Source organism: Bos grunniens, chromosome 11 (genome assembly GCF_055505025.1).
Source record: "Bos grunniens cultivar Pamir isolate PY7600 chromosome 11, Bosgru_T2T1.0, whole genome shotgun sequence".
Lineage (NCBI taxonomy): Eukaryota > Metazoa > Chordata > Mammalia > Artiodactyla > Bovidae > Bos > Bos grunniens.
In genome coordinates this window covers 47,436,110-47,455,975 of record NC_141175.1, presented here as the reverse complement: position 1 = coordinate 47,455,975, position 19,866 = coordinate 47,436,110, and the positions used below count along the sequence as shown (strand labels likewise).

Sequence of the window (19,866 nt, the reverse complement as noted above, 5' to 3'; positions counted from 1 at the left end):
GGGGTGGAAGCCATACATAGAAAAAGAAGACAAGAAAAACTTTTCAGCAAATAAACACCATAAGCTATATTATAAAAGACAAATTTAAAAAGGTAAAAATATTTGTGATTACATTCAGACAAAAGTTAATATTCCTAATTTACAAAAAGCTCTCATAATTTAAAAAAAAACGTTAATATTCCAGATAGGCAGAAATCATGAACTGGCAATTCACAAAAATAGAGCCAATAAATATATGTAAGATGCTCAGTTTTACACTTGGTCAACCAGATGCAAATCAAAACAAGATGAAAAGGTGATAAGAGATATTTTTTAAGGTGATAAAGATCACAAAGATTAACAATACTCAAGATCTGCAAGAAGACCACCTAGCTATCGTTCACCCACTATGTTGGTGGAAAACTACTACTTTTCAAGGGAAGAGTCTGGTAACAACATATAGAACTTTCTAAATGCGCATTCCCTTTGACCCAGTAAATGTATTTCTATGAATTTATGTTAAGGAAAATCAGGGAAATGTACAGGTTTATGTATAATAATCATCTAGTATTGTTTGTACAACTGAAAAACTGTAAATACCTTAAAAGTCCAACAATCTAGAAACTGATTGAACATATTAATACTATATCCATATAGCCATTAAATCCATACAGCCATTAAAAACGCGAATGTAACCTACTTTATCTGGAAAGATATAAGGCATTTGGAAAACAGAATATGCTCATATTTTCCTATTAAGAAAAAAAAGTTTATGTGTATGTACGAAAACTCTGTTTATACAGAACTAAGTTAATACGTTATTTCTGGGTGACGAGATTGAGAGTTTTTCTTTTACATACGTTTATGTACTTACTATTGGACAGTTTTGCAGGGAGCAGGCATTTTTAAAAAAAGCAGTATTCTTCTTACAATCACAGAATACAAGGACACTTAATTTGCGGAGGTAAATGGGCCTCGGGTGAGACGATCCTGCTACAGCGGGAGCGGAGGGAAAAGTTCCCAGACCGCCGAGCCTCGCCCTACTGCTCAGGCGAGAGCACAGCGACCGGAAACACGCCACGCGAGATCTCGGGGATTCTGGGTATGGACGTACCCGCATTACCTCTCAAGGAAGAAAGTGTTACCGTTTGAAAACTATTTATCTCTTTCCTTTAACACAACACCTATCACTGCAGTCAAAGGACGTTTCTATCCTGAGAGGGGTGCGGGGGAGGTCGGCAGAGTTAAAGTTTTTCCTGAAAATGAAAGGCTCCCCCTCTCCCATCCACCCGCCTCTTCCCGTCATTCTGGAGGCGCTTAGAGGCCGCCGCGGGGGAAGGCCGTTTCTCTGGGTGACGATTTACAAGAACGCTGCCAGCGTCAACAACGCTGGCCGACGACTGTGTGTTACTGCTGCCTAGAAAGGTGGACGGTGCACAGCGCAGCGTGGGACGTGGAGGCGAGGTACACACTGATTGGCCCGCGGCTGCCCAGGCCGCTGCTGGGGGCGGGGCGGCGTGCCAGGCGGGGTGGCGCGCGTGCGCAAAGGCTTCCCCTCGAGCCGGACAGTTTCCCGGGTGCCACTGTGGGTGTTCCAGTCGCGGAACTGGGCGGAGCGAGGGGTTTGATTTTGGCCTGGCCGCGGGAATGGGGGCCGTTAATCTTTCACACACGCATAATTAGCAGGGCGCATAAATGAGCGAGGCTTTCCTTTGAGGCCTGGCCCACTGCAGGCGAAGAACTGCCGAGGAGTGAGAGGGGAGGCCCAGGCCAAAAGATGGGATCACATGCGGGCCACTGCCTGCGTAGCGTAGGGCGGGGAAGCCCTGCGGAAAAGCCAGAGTGGAAGGACCGACAGCCCAAACACTACCGCTCCCTTTGGCTAGGTACCTAACTTTATGGTGATAAATTAGTAGCTTTGTTATAGAAGTCTAGTTTTACGTCCCAGAGAGTGGACAAGAATCACATACTGTTTTGAGAGAGTAATACCTCCATGGGAGACCTCGAAGCCCAGTAAGGCTTCCAGATTTCCTGACCATTTGGTAAATGATGTTCAAAGGAAAAATTAAGATATGTCCATCTATGTAACTCTTCAGGCTTAAATACCTGTTTATCTTGAATTACAAAATTAAGTGAAGGAAACTTTGTAGTAGGTTATAGTGACCCATTGGCTACTATTCATTATCGTTTAAAATTTTTCTTAATTTGTAGGTATCAGAGAGCCTTTTGCTATTTTATTCTTGGAATATTGTTGTAAATGAAAAATTTTACATCAAACTGCACCAAAAAAAGCTTAAATATAATTACATATATATTAATAAAACTCAGAGGAAAACGTAGGCAGACCACTCTGTGACATAAATCACAGCAATATCGTTTTCAATCCATCTCCCAGAATAGTGGAAATAAAAGCAAAAATTAACAAACGGAACCTACTATAACTGAAAGGCTTTTGCACAGCAAAGGAAACAATATTCTTACTGCCTGAGCCACCGGGGCATCCCAGTAAGCAGAGAAAGTACGGAAATCACATGTGATTTCTTTCATTTCTTTTCCCAATTCTCTAGCACCCAAGCCACCATGAAAAACTATAGAGGTAAGCTGTGCATGTGTGAATCTGACCTTCCGCATCATAGCAAATGCTTTGGGAACTAATTTTACAAGATAGATTACTGCCCAGGAATTTTACTGGCCACTGGGTGGCAACATACAGTGCAGATGCAAATAACACTGTAATGTGTTTGCAAACACAACTGATATTGAAATCAAGACCTAGAAATTTTGGTGAAACTTACAGTCTAATCCCAGCCAGATGAATTGACTACTAAAACCAAACAAAAAAATCAACATTTTTATAGGATTTAAATAAGACTCAGTATTTCATAGCACAGTTTTCAAAATATCCAAGCTATGACCTAAAATCTAGCATTCTAAAAACCGGGAAAATCTAAATTGAGAAAAGACAATCAAGAGACACCAATGCCAAAAGGACACAGATTTTGGAACTATCCAACAAAGATTTTAAAGTAGACATTGGAAAAATATTCCAGACACTCTTGAAATGAATGGAAAGATAGTCTCAACAATGAAATAGACGAATTCCACTTGTGGAAATTGGAGAAAAACACAATAACCAAAAACCTGAAAAATACAATAACCAAATTTAAAAGTTCACTAGATAGCTTCAAGGACATAGTGGAGAAAGCAGAAGAAAGAGTTAATGATCTTGACTGCTAAGTCGCTTCAGTTGTGTCTGACTCTGTGCGACCCCAAAGACGGCAGCCCACCAGGCTCCCCCGTCCCTGGGATTCTCCAGGCAAGAAAGTAGATCAATAAAAATTAATGATTTAAAAGATCTAAAATGATCTAAAATAAAAAGGATAAACCCAAAGAACACCCAGACACATCATAATCAAACTGCTTAAAACTAAAGGCAAAGAAAAGTTATCAAAAGAGATTTTTGTCCAGAAATCCAGAGAAGGGGAGGGAAATGTGTGTTATATAGGGGAACAATTATTCAAATGAAGATGAATTTTTCATTAAAAAACATAAAGGCCAGGAAACAGAACATTTTGAAATGCTGAAAAAAACAATGCAACTCAGAATTCTATATCCAGCAAGAAAAATCCTTTAGGACTAAAGTGGAAAAAACAGACATTCTCGGGTAAATGAAAATGAAGAGAATTTTTGTTTCTAGCAGACTTGCTTTAAAAGAATTGCTAAAGGAAGTTTTTCAGGCAAAAGAGATATGATACTAAAGGGAAACTTAGAACATTGGGAATGAGGAAAGAGCAACATAAATTAAATATAAAATTACTCTTCTTGTGTTCTATAAAGTATGTTTCATTGTTAAAAGCAAAAATAATAATATCTGATGGGATTTTCTTTGTATAGAGGTGTTATATATAGGACAACTACAATACTCTACAAACGTGTGGCTATATGATGGTATTCTTTTTATAATCTACTTAGAGTAGTAATATGTTGATTTTATCTAGGCAGTGAAAAATTAAGTATGTATATTATAATCCCTAGAGCAAACACTAAAAATCTGGATAAAGAAATATAGTAAAAAAAAAATCTCAAAACATTAAAATGGAACACTAAAACATGTACAAATAAAGAGCAAAAGAGGCAGGACAAGGAAAACAAAGGAACAAAAAAAGAAACAGAAAGCAAATAATAAAATGGTTAGCGTAAATTTAAACACATCAGTAATTACATTACGTGTAAAGGACCTATATGTGCTTGTGTGCTGAATCATGCTAAGTTGCTTCAGTCGTGGCCTACTCTTTGCAACTCATGGACTGTAGCCTGCCAGGCTCCTCTGCCCATATACCAACTGAAAAACAGAAATTATCAAAATTGACCAAAAAAATTCATGACCCAACATGTGCTGTATATGAGAAACTCACTTCAAGTATGGTTTAGAGATTAAATAGTAAAGAATTTTAAAAGATATATTTTAAAAATTCTAATAAAAAAATTGGAATGGCTATATTGCTATCAGACAAGGCGGCAGAGGATGAGATGGTGAAATAGCATCACCAACTCAGTGGACATGAACTTGAGCAAACTCTGGATGATAGTGAAGAACAGGGAAGCCTGGCATGCTGCAGTCTGTGGGGTCACAAAGAGTCAGACATGACTTAGTGACTAAACAACAACAAAAACATAAAGGTAGACTTCAGAGCAAAGGAAGTGACCAGGGTAAAGATTATTTCACAGCAATAAAGAAGTCAGTTAATTAAGCAGACATTGTTTATGCACCTAACCACAAAGCTTCAAAATACATGAAGCAAAGCCTGTCAGAAGTAAAAGAAGAAATATACATATCAACAATCATAGTTGGGGACTTCAGTACTTCTCTCTTGGTAATATATAAACTAGGGAACAAAATCAACAAGAACATAGAAGATATAGATATAAAAGAACACCAGATCTTATAAATTTATCATTCCAAAACTACTGTAATTCAAATAGAATTTGGAAGGATTTGCCTAATAATCATTGTAATCAAGAATCCAAGAAGTAAAGATGCAATATAATAGTGCTAATGAATTTTTTTAAAAAGAATATCAGTTAGATCTAATTGACATTTATACAGCATTCCACCCAAAAACACAATATACATTGTTTGCAAGTGCCCAGGGAAGATTTACCAAGATTGACTATATCCTAGGTCATAAGTCATAATAAATTAAAAGAATTAGAAATAATGCAAAGTATGTTCTCTGACATAATAGAATCAATAGCAGAAAGATAACAAGAAGCTCTCAAAACACTTGGAAATTAAGCAATATACTTTTAAATAATCCCTGGGACAAAGAGAACGTCTTAAAAGAAATTAGAAAATGTTTTGAAGTTAAAAGAGAAAATACAATCCAACAAAATTTGTGAGATGCAGCTAAACCAGTGCTTAGAGGAAATTTTACAGCATTAAAATGCTTATATTAGACAAGAAGGAGCGTCTCAAATCTTTGACCTCAGTTTTCATTTTAAGAAAACTAGAAAAAGAAAAGCAAAAATAAGCCCAAAACAAGAAGAAAGAAGGAAAAAATAAAGATAGGGGCATAAAAATTAAGTTGAAAACAGGTAGAGAAAATCTATAATCAAAAAGCCATTCCTTTGAAAGAATCAATAAAATTGATAAAACTTTATCAAGACTGACCAAAAAAAGAGAGAAGACACAAGTTACCAATATCCAGACTGAAAGAATGGATATTACTAGACTCTACACACATTGAAAAGATAATAAGAGATGGTATGAACAAATCTGTACATGTAAACTCAACAACTTAGATGGAATGTACCAATTCCTCAAAAACCAAATATTACCAAAACTCATCCAACATAAAACAGAGAGGCATGAAGAAAGAAAAAGCTTGAACTCATTTTATAAGGCTATCGTTATCCTGATTTAAAAGCAAAGATATTACAAGAAAAGGAAACCAGCTCATTGCCCCTCATGATCATAGAAAAATCATCAACAAAATATTTACAAATTGAATTCAGTAATATAAAAAAAGAATAATACATCATGACCAAACAAGATTTATTCTGGGAATGGAGGGGTTGTTCAGTATTGACAATTTAATCTGTGAACTTACTAGACTAAAGAAGAAAAACTACATGACCGTTTAATTGATGCAGAAAAATAATTTGAGAAAGTTAAATTCCAATTCATGATTAAAAAAATAACTTTCAGGAACCTAGGGATAGAAGGGACTTTTCTCAACATGATGAAGGGCATCCTCAAAAAAATGTACAGCTGACATACTCAGCAATGAATGGCTAACTGCTTCCCCTTAAGATCAAGGCAAGGCTATCTCTCATCGCTCTTATTCAACATCATTGTGGAAGACCTAGGCATTGGAAACAAGAAAAATCAATAAAAGGTATATGGATGGTAAAGGAAGAAATTTGAAGATGATTTGATTATCTACAAAGAACATTCCAAAGAATCTATCTCCTCCACCCCAACAAATGTTCTAGAACTAGTGAGTTTAGCAAGGTTATAAAGTCAAGACACAAAAAAATCAGTTGTATTTTTTTGTAATGAAATGAAAAATCAAAAGTTTTAAAATAATATTTATAAAAATTCCACAAAGTGAAATATTTAGGTATAAGTTTATCAATATATATGCTCTAAAGTGGCAACTATTTTAATTTGTCTCAATCCCCTCTCATAAATGATTTTAGGATCATTGAACATTTATGTTTTTATATTATGCTTCATTTACATTTTCCTTTTTCACTTACATTTTGCTTCATTATCCATTTTCTTCAAAATGGATAGAGTCATCATGTTTATTATTTTAAGGGCTGCCTGAATGCAATTCATGGGGTCGCAAAGAGTCGGACACGACTGAGCGACTGAACTGAACTGAACTGAAGGCCAAAGAATGCTCAAACTACCGCACAATTGCACTCATTTCACACGCTAGTAAGGTAATGCTCAAAATTCTCCAAGCCAGGCTTCAGCAGTACGTGAACCATGAACTTCCTGGTGTTCAAGATGGTTTTAGAAAAGGCAGAGGAACCAGAGATCAAATTGCCAACATCCGCTGGATCATCGAAAAAGCAAGAGAGTTCCAGAAAAACATCTATTTCTGCTTTATTGACTATGCCAAAACCTTTGACTGTTGGATCACAATAAACTGTGGAAAATTCTGAAAGAGATGGGAATACCAGACCACCTGATCTGCCTCTTGAGAAACCTTTACACAGGTCAGGAAGCAACAGTTAGAACTGGACATGGAACAACAGACTGGTTCGAAATAGGAAAAGGAGTCCGTCAAGGCTGTATATTGTCACCCTGCTTATTTAACTTCTATGCAGAGTACATCATGAGAAACGTTTGGCTGGAAGAAGCACAAGCTGGAATCAAGATTGCCAGGAGAAATATCAATAACCTCAGATATGCAGATGATACTACCTTTATGGCAGAAAGTGAAGAGGAACTAAAAAGCCTCTTAATGAAAGTGAAAGTGGAGACTGAAAAAGTTGGCTTAAAGCTCAACATTCAGAAGATCATGGCATCCAGTCCCATCACTTCATGGGAAATAAATGGGAAAACAGTGGAAACAGTGTCAGACTTTATTTTTCTGGGCTCCAAAATCACTGCAGATGGTGATTGCAGCCATGAAATTAAAAGACGCTTACTCCTTGGAAGGAAAGTTATAACCAACCTAGATAGCATATTCAAAAGCAGAGACATTACTTTGTCAACAAAGGTCCGTCTAGTCAAGGATATGGTTTTTTCAGTAATCACGTATGGACGTGAGAATTGGACTGTGAAGAAAGCTGAGCGCCGAAGAATTGATGCTTTTGAACTGTGGTGTTGGAGAAGACTCTTGAGAGTCCCTTGGACTGCAAGGAGATCCAACCAGTCCATCCTAAAGGAGATCAGTCCTGGGTGTTCACTGGAAGGACTGATGCTGAAGCTGAATCTTCAGTACTTTGGCCACCTCATGCGAAGAGTTGACTCATTGGAAAAGACCCCACTGCTGGGAGGGATTAGGGGCAGGAGGAGAAGGGGACGACAGAGGATGAGATGGCTGGGTGGCATCACTTACTCGATGGACATGGGTTTGGGTAAACTCTGGGAGTTGGTGATGGACAGGGAAACCTGGCATGCTGCAATTCATGGGGTCACAAAGAGTCGGACACAACTGAGCGACTGAACTGACTGACTGAATATTTTATCATATTGCTATAGCAGTATAATATAAAAAGAAGAATGTGAGCTTTTTAAACAAGTCTGAATTCAGATTCTAGTTTCTAAAAAACTAGCAGTGTGACTAGAGGTAGGTGACCTTTCTCAGCTCAGTCATGATAAAATGCCGACTTTTCAGGAGCATTAGGAGTTAAATACAATGATATGTGTAAAATACCTGATACATGGTAGGTTCCCAACAAAGTAGTCATTATTAATATCTTAATTTTAATCTTTCTCCTATTTTTCGACTTTTCAGATTGTTTCTTAGCAGAGTCTTTATTCTGGAGTCCAAGAATTATTATTACTCCCTTTTTCAGGATCTTGGTTTTCAGGTTTTTAAATCTTCAAACATTATGCCAGTTTATTAATAAACTGAGCAATGCTTGTAAGCATGTTTGCCTGTAGTTTAGTTGAAGATATAGGCAGCCCTACAAAGACAGGTGAGGAAACAGAAGCATAGACCTAAGAGGCAGCCCTTCCCCAAGTGGAAAAAGTTAGCATGCAGCAAACCCATGGTGGGGAAGGGGTTGGGGGGTGCAGTGGGGGGATGGGGGGTGCGGTTAGCACTCAGCCTTATTCTGCCCAACTAGATAGAGGCTACATTCAAATTCAAACTGGAGCATAGCTATCAGAAGATAATTAAAATCATCGAAATGGAAGTAATAGTCTATTGGCAGCTTTCTGCTATTGTTTTGTTTGTTTTTACTTTTACTTTCTTGCATTTTAACACTTTTTGACCCTGGCAGAGTAAACGATACTCTTTTTTTGGTAAGATAAATTTTGGTATAAATTTTGGTAAAGAACAAGCTAAGTATGGTACTGGGCTTCCCTGGTGGCTCAGACAGTAAAGAATCTGCCTGCAATGCAGGAAACACAGGTTTGGCCCCTGGATTGGGAAGATCCCCTGGAGAAAGAAATGGCAACCCACTCCAGTATTCTTGCCTGTGAAATTCCATGGACAGAAGAACCTGGTGGACACAGGTTCATGGGGTCACAAAAGAGTCAAACAGGACTTAGCAACTAAACAACAAAGTATGTTTCTAATACATTAAAATTGCCTTTAGCAATGCTTTCATAGGCTATTAATATAAAGAAGTTAATCACACTATTATTATTTGTTCTACAACCATAACAATTAATTGGTTTTTATTAAAAACTTTTTATATTAATAGCCTTTGTGCACATTTTCAGTGAACACAATATACAATTTTTCTAATTCTTTTCATCTTTTCTATGTTATATTTGCTCTGGTTACATTTATGGAAATGTAGAAATAAAGGTACAGCTGATGCATTGTACATGAGAATTTGAAGAAAATCGTAAGGTGTTTCTGATACCTGTTCAACATTTTGAGTTGTATTAAACAATGTTTAAGAATTTTAATTTACAAAGGTAGATTAATTTTACAAAGCCAGATTAGAAAAAGATAATGTTTAAGATATAGTCTTTCTAGTGACTTTCAGTAGTTTTAACTAAGGGTAATTTTTTATAGTGCTTAGGAAAAAATACATTTCTCAAATCATAAATCAGAAAGATTTATAGCACTAGTGAGTAAAAAATATTTTAAGCTTTGAGTTTCTTTCCATATGTTTTAAGCAAACTGTCCTTATTTGATTAGTCATATTTCAAATCAAAATTGTTAGATATCTAATTGCCAGACAATGAATCTAGTCTAGAAGGTTTTTTGTACAAATAGCTGAATGATATCCAGAAGAAATCATTTTTTTCTAGGGGACCAAAACAGCATGATCCCCCTTTCCATGATGAGCATTTAATTTCTTTCCCTAATGGACTAGCAAAGAGGCAAAGGGGTATTTTACATGGTGATACTAATGTATGAGTCAAGAAATATTTGAACTTTATATTATCTTCATATACTAAAAAAATCTTTAAAACTCAGAGCAGATATTATCATTTTTATAAGCATTAAATATTATGTCTTCACTTAGGTGGTTTTCAATTATACTTTCCCTGTGCACTCAAATATTTAGCACAAATAGCTCCATGGAGATGACAAAATGCAGATCAAACACAATTCAGTTCTTTCTTCTCCAGTATGTGTGATCTGTTTCCATGGAAATTTCATGTTGACCAGGAATTGTAGAAATACTATATGCAAACATATCTAAAAAGCAAACCTTTTTGGAGAATATTTGTGATTTAATTTGAGTCACTCCATTAAAACTGTTCAAATAAAAGAAGACTTTTTTTCTTTAGCATAGACCATTTTACAATTTTCCTTAGCTTTAATGTATTAGTCTAATAGATTTGGAGACTACAAGGACCTTAATTAGTCTTCTGATGAGAGTAAAATTAAATCTTATTTAGGTAAATGTATTCATTTGAAAAAGATGATGGACTTATTATGAGCAAGGTATTGTTGGGATGCTGAAAGGAATACAAAGATGTGCATAATATGGTATAAAATGAGATGTCTGCAGTAAAGTTGACAATGTACTTTGGTGTGTAGAGGAGGAAGGGAATGTTTCTGATTGGGAAGATCAAGGAACTCTTCTTGGATAACACAGCATTTGAACTGGGTGTCTTGACCAATTGAGAAATTAAGGAGAGAGTCTTCCTGGTGAGGGAAACCACCTGAGCAACGGCACAAAGGTGGGAAAGCAGAGGGTACAAGTGGGGAATGATCAATCCAACTGGCTGAAGTGTAAATGAAACAGGGAGGTAAAATGAAAAGGAAAGTTGCAGGTAACTTTTGTAGGGCCTTGAATGCTGTGCTAATTTGGATACTGTGTTCAATAGCAGTAGTGTTCGTTTAGGCGCTAATAATCTGGACTATCAACAATAATTGAATATTGGGTAATGAGAAACTAAGAAACGGAGTAGATCACTATATTGAGAACCATGGTACTTGTAAGAACAGCAAAGTAGCTTGAAGAACTAGCAGGCTAAAAAATGGTGTGAGAGGACATCCATGGTGGTCCAGTGCTTAAGACTCCAAGTTTCTACTGCAAGGGGCACAGATTTGATCTCAGGTCAGGGAAATTCCAAATGCCACGCGGAACAGCCAAAAACAAAACAAAACAAATGAAAAAAAATGGTTTGAGAGATATAGTAGCTTTAAAACATGTTCACAAGTTTTTTTCAAAATTCCTTTCTTTTAAAGATGGACACTCCCAAGGAAATGGAAATAAAAAACTAAAACAGATAAATGGGACTTTATCAAACTTACAAGTTTTGCACAACAAAGTAAACTATAAAGAAAACAAAAAGACAAACAACAGACTGGGACAAAATATTTGCAAATGATGCAACTGACAAGAGCTTCATTTCTAAAACATACAAACAGCTCATACAACTTAATAACAACAAGAAAACAAAAAACTCAATCAAAAACTGGGCGGAAGACCTAAATATACATTTCTCCAAGTAAGACATGCAAATGGCCAACAGGGACATGAAAAAATGCCCAACATCAGTAATTGTTGCAGAAATGCAAATCAAAACTACAGTGATTCACACTGTTGTACAACAGAAACTAACACAATATTGTAAAGCAATTATACTCCAATGAAAAATTAAAATTTTATTTAATTGCAAAAAAAAGTGGCTGGACATAAAGTCTAAAGTAGGTAAAAGGGCATGTGAAACTATAAGGGGGTTAATGAACTAAGACTCTGAAACTGGGTCTTCTATAGCAACCATAATCTGTATCACACATTTCACATTTTATTCATAAACTACTGAAATTATCATGTAACTTTTTTTAGGGTGTGAGCCTAGTTGCCCTGACAATATCACAAACTCTGAGTAGTGATCATGGTTTATACTTTTTGTACTCTCTTAGCAACTAGCACATTGCTCCATTCTACATTTGTTGAATCAATGAATACAATCATTCCAGTATTCTGTGTATTTTCTACTGAATTTTTTTCTTCCTTCACAATAAGCCTCTGATTGAGGCTACAGATCTGCTCCTTTTAGAGAGTTGAATGTGTTCCAGCCTTGTCTCTAAGAGCCAGTATTTCTGGATGTTTTTAAGAAGCACTACATAGTGATGAAAAGGGGGACAATACCTAGTTGGTTAAAAATAATAAGCCTAATTATGCCTATGTGAATTAACTTGAAATAAATCTTGGATGATTTCTCTTCATTCTGACAAAAGTCACAATAAAAGTGAAACGGTTTGGGGAAAAACGGATAGATGAGCATTCTCTGGAAAACCAGGGGAGGCAGAAGCCCCCGTTAGAAGAATCTCACAGAAGCTAGGATTTGAAGTGGCTCCCCAGTTGAATGGGACATTTCTGTATTCTTTACCTGGTGCACTCTTCTTTCAGTTGTTTTCCTGGAAGCAATAAGCTTGTTAAAGTCTGATAAAACTGTTGCAAATAGGCAAGAAGAAAAAAATGCAAGTAGGTTTCTAAATTACTGAATAGAGTCAGTGATTGCAATGATATTAGTATGTAAGTGGTTCTTCAGATCTTTACCACCTGCCTTTCTGCTCACACTCCAACTCACCTTTCCCTCAGTTCACATTTTTCTCTATCAGTTAGTGAATGAACATTTTGATGATAGAACCAAGAGGTTCAGTTTTGGAAGTCACTACCTTTGTTGATAGTTTACATAATCATTTGAAGGTTTTATTCAAATATTAAATATTTAAAATCAAATATTTGAATATTTATTTTTATTAAAAGGAAGAGAAATTGGACTTCCCTGGTGGTCGAGTGGTTGGGAATCTGCCTGCCAATGCAGAGGACATGGGTTCAATCCCTGGTCCAGGAGGATTCCATGTGCTGCAGGGCAACAAAGCCCAAGTGCCGCAACTACTGAAACCCGCACACCTCAGATCCCATGCTCCACCACAATGAGAAGCCTGAGCACCACAAGTGGGGAGGAGCCCCCACTCACTGCAACTAGGGAAAGCCTGTGTGCAGCAATGCAGGCCCAGCGCAGCCAAATAAATAAATTGGAAAAATTAAAAAAATAAAATGCGGACAAACCAAAAATGAATGTGTTGATTCCAGTGAGAGCAAATTTAGGATTTATACATTCAGTACAATTTAGACAAAGGTGTAAATTATTTGACTGTCTAAAAGGACCAGAACTTTGCCACAAACAGGGGCTCATTGTAAAGAAAAAGAAACCAATGAAAGAACACATAAAAAATGCTGGGACTAAATTACTAAAAATTGGGTCTGAAATTGAAGTATAATTAGGGATTGTATAATTTTTAAGTCTTCTATCATGTTAGTCCTACTTTCAGCCAAATAATATTTGTGGACAAAGAACTGTCTGTATTGTGTTGTTCTGTGTTCCAGGAGGTCACACTGGAGGGACCACAGAGACAGGTAAGCAGAACTGCAGGCCTCCCACCTCTGTTTTAGCTTCTGCCAAAATGAAGCTCATTTTCTGATTTACATTCTGTTTTCTGAAAAAGATGTCTTTCAAAGAAAGAGTTTCCGTGCAACAAAACTCTGAAAATTATGGCCCTATCCTGATACAGTGTTTATACAAGAACATATAGTGGTTCAGTTTTTTGGAGGGACTACGTAGCTGCTGCTGCTAAGTCACTTCAGTTGTGTCCAACTTCTAAGCCATCACATTGTTTGACTCAGCAATTTTACCTCTAGCAATTGTTGTTGTTCAGTCACAAAGTCTTTGCGACCCCATGTACTGCAGCATGCCAGCTTCCCTGTCCATCACCAACTCCCGGAGTCCACCCAAACCCATGTCCATTGAGTTGGTGATGCCATCCAACTATCTCATTCTCTGTCGCCCCCTTCTCCTCCTGCCCTTAATCTTTCCCAGCACCAGGGTCTTTTCCAATGAGTTGGCTATTCATATTAGGTTGCCAAATTATTAGAGCTTCAGCTTCAGCATCAGTCCTTCCAATGAATATTCAGGGTTGATTTCCTTTAGGTTTGACTGGTTTGATCTCCTTGCTATCCAAGGAACTCTCAAGAGTCTTCTCCAGCACCACAGTTTGAAAGCATCAATTCTTCAGCATTCAGCCTTCTTACCGTGCAACTCTCACATCTGTACATGACTACTGGAAAAACCAAGCTTTGACTATATGAACTTTTGTTGGCAGAGTGAAGCCTCTGCTTTTTAATATGCTGTTTAGGTTTGTCATAGCTTTCCTTCCAAGGAGCAAGGATGTTTTAATTTCATGTATTTCATACAAATAATCATTCAAGGATAAAAAGATATATGTACAGGATTTTTATTGCAGCATTGTTCATAATAGCAAAAGGTTGAAAAATTGCAAGTATTTATACATATGGAATTGGTTACAGGAATAATGATATTCATGTATTGGGATATTACATATTCTTTTGAAAGAATGACATGGAAAGATGTCCAAGATATATTAAGCCTAAAAAGCAAGTTATAAAACATTATGTTTCCATTTGTAAGTCCAATAATGTCAACAAATAAAACCATTGCTTTGACATGTGCAAATGGGTAGGTGTTACCTTACTTCTCTCTCTTTTTGTTTGGCCATGCCCAGTGGCTTGTGGGATCTTAGTTTCCTGACCAGGAATCAAATCCAATCTATTTGCAACAGAAGTACAGAGCCCACCAGAGGGAATTCCCTTTACTCCTTAAAATTACTGAAAAATCATAAGTTTACTTATTTTAGTATCTTTATCATTGGGCTTCCCAGGTAGTCAACTGGTAAAGAATCCACCTACAATGCAGGAGACCCTGGTTCGAGTCTTGGGTTGGGAAGTTCCCCTAGAAAAAAGGGATAGGCTACCTACTCCAGTATTCTTGGATTTCCCTGGTGATGTAGATGATAAAGAATCTGCCTGCAATGCAGGAGACCTGGGTTGGAAAGATCCCCTTGGAGGAGGGCATGGCAACCCACTCCAGTATTCCTGCCTGGACAATCCCCATGGACAGAGGAGCCTTGTAGGCTACAGTTCATGGGATCGCAAAGAATTGGGCACGACTGAACAACTAAGCACAGCATATCTTTCTCATTGGCAAGATATTTTCTTATTTAAGTACAAGATTGTGCATGCGTGCTAAGTCGCTTCAGTTGTGTCCGACCCTTTGAGACCCTTAGGAATGTAGCCTACCAGGCTCCTTTGTCCATGGGATTCTCCAGGCAAAAATTCTGGAGTGGGTTACCGTGCCCTCCTCCAAGGAATCTTCCCAACCCAGGGATCTGAACCTGTGTCTCTTAGGTCTCCTGTGTTGAGACGTAGGTTCTTTACCACTAGTGCCACCTGGAAGGTCCAAATACAAGATTATCTTTATTCAACTTTGGAACCATGTTGGGGTTTTCCATAACCGCTCTGTCTGAAAGTCTAATTTCTTGTTATGAAAGAGTGATTAATTAAACATAGTATTGTGGGTTTTAGAGAGTGAGAAAAATAACTTTAAAGAGTTTTTGTAATTCTATAGGTTAAGAAGATTATCAACATCAACTTATGGAATTTAGTGACATGGTGTAACAAAAAATAAGTTGACCCCTCAAGCCCTCACAAACACAATATCTTAATCACATTCAAGACAACAGTGATTTTTGCAAATTGGCGCAAAAGGGAGTTCCATAATTTAACCTTAGAGAGCTGCTCTGTCTTCATTTTTCAGTCATTAATTGGGTTGACCAAAGATAACAAATTTTGTTCATACAAACATATTGCAAGGAACTGTGAAATCATGAGACTTTGTTGTTGTATGTGTGATAGTCTTTCATGCCTTAATTTCACATTGGAAGATTTCCTTTTCTCTGCCTCACTACCTCCATCACAGAAAAACACAGGAAAAAGGGGTGTTCAGAACACTGGATGTTTCCACAGACATGTGGGGCAGAATTGTCAGGATAAATTTTACAAATCAATTAAACCAACACTGTCAAAAGTAATAACAGAGAAATGAAAAGTATACATTCCTTGTCTCATTCCAAACCCTAACAGTGCATTGTAAGTGCTTTAAAGACAGTCCATTAGAAAACAGACCATGGTTTTACTTGCCTTATTTTAACTAGGAAGATTGCTATCTCACTCTATACATTTTGCTCCCTGGAGAGGTCACAATGGTGAGACCATGGAAGGCATAAGGAACGCTCATCATCTGGAAAGCAATTTAAAGCATAGGTTGTTGTACAACAGAGCTCAGGCAAATTCACAACGTCATAGACAGGAACAGGCTTAAGTAGGAACTTTACCAACCAAGAATCTGCAAGAGAAGGTATAGACAGAGGTCACACAGGGGCAAGGTGCTCTGTGGGACATGTCATAAGTGAGCATTCCGATGAAGGGACATCCTCTCTTCTTCCAGACCAAAGCTGTAAACATTCTTGTCAGTGGGGTTCATGCAGACCACTTGCTATCAGACTATGTAGATGTCAACTGTCAAGAATTATCTGAGAGAGCCAGCTGCTTGTGTCTGGACTCCTTGGGTGTCCATGGGAAGCTGTGACCCCTCCTGCAGGGAGGGAGGAAGTCACCTGTGCCAAGGAAAGGGGAATTTGGAAGAAATAGGGAGACTGCTGGACACAGCTGGTCCGTTGTCCAGACAACCCAGAGTGGTCTCCTGAGGTCATCTGCAGGCTATTCTGTTTCACCATTGGGACTGGTCAGACATCTCTTTACATTAAAAGACACAGAGTTTAGAATTCTGTTTTTATTAAAAATTTAAAATGCTCGTTTCTGACACAATTGTTTGTAATCCTGAGAACCTTTTGAGGGGCTTCTGTTTTATGCCAATTTAAACAAAATTTAAATATTTTAAAAACTGGCCTTTAATTACGAATTTTAAAGACTCTTAAAGATTTCAATGCCCTTCTGGCTTTGGCTCTCAATATTTCTCCTTGGAGTTTTGTCACTTACTCATTGCCACCTGCTGGATAAAAAAAGAAGTGCAGCTGAACATTTGCCTTTTCCTTAACATACCTGTCAGCCCTTCTCAGTTTATAAATCAGACCCTGTCCTCCAAGGAGTGGCCCCTTTTTGCCCCAGGTGAAGGCAGAGGAATGTAGTTCGGACTCAGGAAGGAAGAGGTTCTCTGACCTTTCCACTCCTGAGTGTGTTCTGCAACCTGCATTCATCCCTTCATCCCAGGGGTTGGGGGTGGGTAACTTGATGAACGGGATAGCAGCAGGTAAGTTCACTGACTGCTCCCGAAGAGAAGTGCCTGTGGTGATAATACTGGCTGCTCCCATACATCCGCTGTTGAGATCAGAGCAGCTTTGATAGGTTTCTGTACCCTGTGGACAGGTTGCTGCTGCTGCTGCTAAGTCGCTTCAGTTGTGTCTGACTCTGTGCGACCCCATAGACGGCAGCCCACCAGGCTCCCCCGTCCCTGGGATTCTCCTGGCAAGAACACTGGAGTGGGTTGCCATTTCCTCCTCCAATGCATGAAAGTGAAAACTGAAAGTGAAGTCGCTCAGTGGTCTCTGACTCTTAGTGACCCCATGGACTGCAGCCTACCAGGCTCCTCCGTCCATGGGATTTTCCAGGCAAGAGTACTGGAGTGGGGTGCCGACAGGTTAGGTTATTTAGGCTAATGTCAGATGACCTTAGGAATAAAAATTAGAGAAAGCTATTTTCAAGGCTATTCTTAAGATATAAAATTAGGCTTAAACAAGAGATTTGAAAACTTGTTCACCACAGACCACTAAAAGTTTTCATGGCTCCATGAACACCTTTAACTTTTTGTTTCAAGAATATTGTTGTTCAGTCACTAGGTCATGTCAGAGTCTGCGATCCCATGAACTGCAGCACGACTGTCTTCCTTGTCCTTCACTATTGAAAATTATTGTTCAAATCTGTCACCTTTCCTATTGAGCTCCAGTTCAGGTAACCACAGTGTGTCCCCCGGACCTCTCTCATCCCAACCTGACAGGTCTCTGCTTCTGTCTTAGCCACCGCCAATCCATTTTCTCGCTGCAACCAGAACAATCATTATAAAATGCAGACGTAAGCATACCATTGCCATTTTTGAAGTCACGACTTTAATAAGCTTGGTGTGGGGGGTGGGGGCGCGTCCCTGGTGGCTCACTGGTAAAGAATCCACCTGCCAATGCAGGAGATACGGGTGCAATCCCTGATCTGGGAAGATCCCACATGCCTCAGAGCAACTAAGCCTGTGTGCCACAACTATTAAGCCTATGCTGTAGAACCCGAGAACAGCAAATACTGAAGCCCACATGCCACAGAGCCCAGGCTCTGCAACAAAAGCCACTGCAATGAGAAGTTCACGCACCACGTCTAGGGAGTAGCCCCCACTCGCCGCAACCAGAAAAAAAGCCCGATCAGCAGTGAAGACCCAGCACAGCCTAAAGTAAATAAGTAAATAAATAATTTAAAAAAAAAAACTTTGGGGGCCACTCAGAGGCTGTCTTAGTCTCCCTCTTTCTTTTATTTTAACCTTTTCCTGTCATTTTCAATTCTTGCCATGTTAACCCACGTCCATTTCCCAAGCACTAGCCTCTCTGTCATTTCTAGGCCTTCACATGCGCATACTCACACACACTGCAGACTCTCTGACCAACTGGCTGACCTGTACTCACTCTTTAGACCTCAGATTCCTTTCACAAGAGGTGTCTGATCTCCCAAGGCTGGTGGGGCTCTGCTCCCAGTCCACACCAGGAAAGCTCCATTTTCACACTGTCTGTGAGGAACCATGTCCTCGTCACCACTCCATTTATACCGCACAGCTCTGGAGGGCAGGGAATGGGTCTTGTTTACGTTTGTATTCCCAGTGCCTAGTACTGTGCCTGGCAATAGTAGGTATTCAAAAAACAAATGTTGCATGAATACATGAAATAGCATATTTGAGACACTTTTAATTTCCAAGAAAAAAAAATGTATGCTGTCAATTATACAGAGTAAATCAGAATCAATGTCTTTCTTTAAAACTAGGTTTTCTAATTAAAGGGAAATTCACAACTTACTCTCATAATTACTTTAAAAATACTGAGGCAAGAAATAAAAACGTACCCTGAGCCCATCATAAATGAAATGACTCATGAGACTCATTTAAATCTTTCTTTCCCCAAGACTTAATCAACAGAATGTATTACTTAAGAATGAGATTTTCACAAGACCAAATACTATTATGAAAAATAAGTGTGATTTTACACACTGATTAAAACTGGCCATATTTATCTAATCCATAATACTCTTTCCCACTAAAGAAACTGTCAAAATACTTTGAATAAAGTTGTAGAACACTTGTTTCTTTCTTTGTTTTTTAGTGGTTTTTTTTTGAGCTTTTCTCCTTTTTTAATCAATGACCACCTTATACAGCTTTGGAAATCTGGACAAAGAAGAGGCTGAGAAGAGGCCTGGTTCCGTGTCTGAGGGTCTCTGAGTGAGTCTGCATCAGCCAGTGGGCCCCAACTAGGCCTGTCCATGGTTTGGGCACAGCAGTTTCCTGAGTAAGGGCCTGCCCCACCCTCAGGGTAGCACCCCAGTCAAAAAAAAAAAAAAAAAAATCAAGGCCCTCTAGGCTTCAGCCTCTTTCTAAGGCCCTCAGGAAATTGGTTAGATTCTGAGCCCAGCCTGGGAGGAGGGAGTTTACAAAGGGCAGGCAGGATCAAGTACCCAGGGATCCCAGTGATTCCCAGGCACTCTCCTGCCCTTTCCTGACAAGGGAGCAAATAAATAGACCTCCAACTCAGGAACAGAGGTTTTGGAGCAGGGACACCCTCCCCTGGGAGTTAGTAATTAAGTCTCATGTTAAAAACA

General features: G+C 38.5%; 2 long non-coding RNA genes across 3 annotated transcripts in view; one reads left to right on the top strand and one right to left on the bottom strand.

Moving 5' to 3' along the window:
* The window catches only part of LOC147363060 (uncharacterized), a 72,913-nt gene extending 71,595 nt beyond the window's left edge, over window positions 1-1,318 (bottom strand). Inside the window, exon 1 of one of the 2 annotated variants that reach the window (XR_015136752.1) lies at window positions 854-1,318. This is a non-coding gene — a long non-coding RNA (uncharacterized LOC147363060). The remainder of the gene's footprint in view (window positions 1-853) is intronic. The other variant, XR_015136753.1, reaches the window with a different exon arrangement.
* LOC147363059 (uncharacterized) lies at window positions 1,072-13,167 on the top strand. Its single transcript, XR_015136755.1, has 2 exons — window positions 1,072-1,443; window positions 12,856-13,167. It is a non-coding gene; the product is annotated as an uncharacterized LOC147363059 (long non-coding RNA).
* The last annotated feature ends 6,699 nt before the right edge of the window (window positions 13,168-19,866 follow it).